Source organism: Hipposideros armiger, unplaced genomic scaffold (genome assembly GCF_001890085.2).
Source record: "Hipposideros armiger isolate ML-2016 unplaced genomic scaffold, ASM189008v1 scaffold_543, whole genome shotgun sequence".
NCBI classification, from domain to species: domain Eukaryota; kingdom Metazoa; phylum Chordata; class Mammalia; order Chiroptera; family Hipposideridae; genus Hipposideros; species Hipposideros armiger.
The window spans coordinates 933582-934594 of NW_017731893.1; the positions used below are offsets into that span (position 1 = coordinate 933582).

Genomic DNA, 1013 nt, shown 5'->3' on the forward strand with positions numbered 1-1013 from the left:
TAGAGGGAGGGACAGTCAGTCAGAACCCAGCAAGGAACCTAGGCCAACTTCACAGGACTGTTTTTCGCCCTTGGCAAATAAATAAATAAATAAATCTTAATTCCATCTCTTTCGCCCATACTAGAACCTGTCAAAGTGATTTAACTGCTGCCTTTTTACATGTGTCATACCTTTTCTTTTTCTTTCTTTTTTTTTTTTAATTCCAACAGGATCTGGATAGTCTAGCTGGACAGCTGCAATTTATTCCAGGTTACCCAATCTTTCTTGGAATTCAAATTAAAACAAAGCAAAACAAGTCCAAATCCATGACAGCTATCGAGATGAGAACTGATTAATCAATTAACATAGCAGAAACAGATTACAAGGAAGGGAACGATAAATTAAGGCAAAGGACATCATCTTCAACCAGATTCCCTGAGCGTCTTTTACAGAAATCATTACCCTAATCATAATCACAATCCATCCCTCCCAGAGAAAAATAGCTATATTATTATTAGTATTACTGGTTAACAGCAACAAGTCATTTGATCACAGCACAGTGCAAAACGAGATGCCATATAATTACACTTAACTTTGAAAACACTCCTCCCCCCTTTGCAAATCAGACACATATTTATATATAATCTATGAATCAGAAGACAAATAAAACAAGAGCTGTTCTTCACCACGCAAAAGCCAAGCGGAGATTTACCTCAGCCGTGCATGCAGTAAAACAATCCCATCACCCTTTTGTTTGTGTTTACTGTTAGTGTGTCCTCTCTCTTTCTTTCTTTCCTGTGCCTAACGTGTGTTTGTGCACTGCAGTTGGTGGTGGAAACTAAGGCAGTGGATCTGTAGCTAAGGGTAATCCTGTTTTTACTTCCTCCATCTTCAGCGAGGAGCAGGGTTAGCCCGGGACAGCTGGTCAAACCCCGAGAAACCGATCCGCCGGGGCCCGAGCACATCTCCCCCGCCGGCCGGGCTCGCGCAGAAGCCCGCGGGCGGAGGGCGGGCAGGCGGCAGCGGCGGGCAGC

General features: G+C 43.6%; 1 protein-coding gene across 2 annotated transcripts in view; it reads right to left on the reverse strand.

Moving 5' to 3' along the window:
- The window catches only part of IKZF2 (IKAROS family zinc finger 2), a 151323-nt gene that overhangs the window by 149869 nt on the left and 441 nt on the right, over positions 1–1013 (reverse strand). Inside the window, exon 1 of one of the 2 annotated variants that reach the window (XM_019668911.1) lies at positions 692–938. The exons of the other annotated variant lie outside the window; for it this stretch is intronic. The gene's annotated coding sequence lies outside the window, so the exon portion shown is untranslated. Of the gene's footprint in view, positions 1–691; positions 939–1013 lie in introns of those variants that run through there. 2 annotated transcript variants of the gene reach the window in all.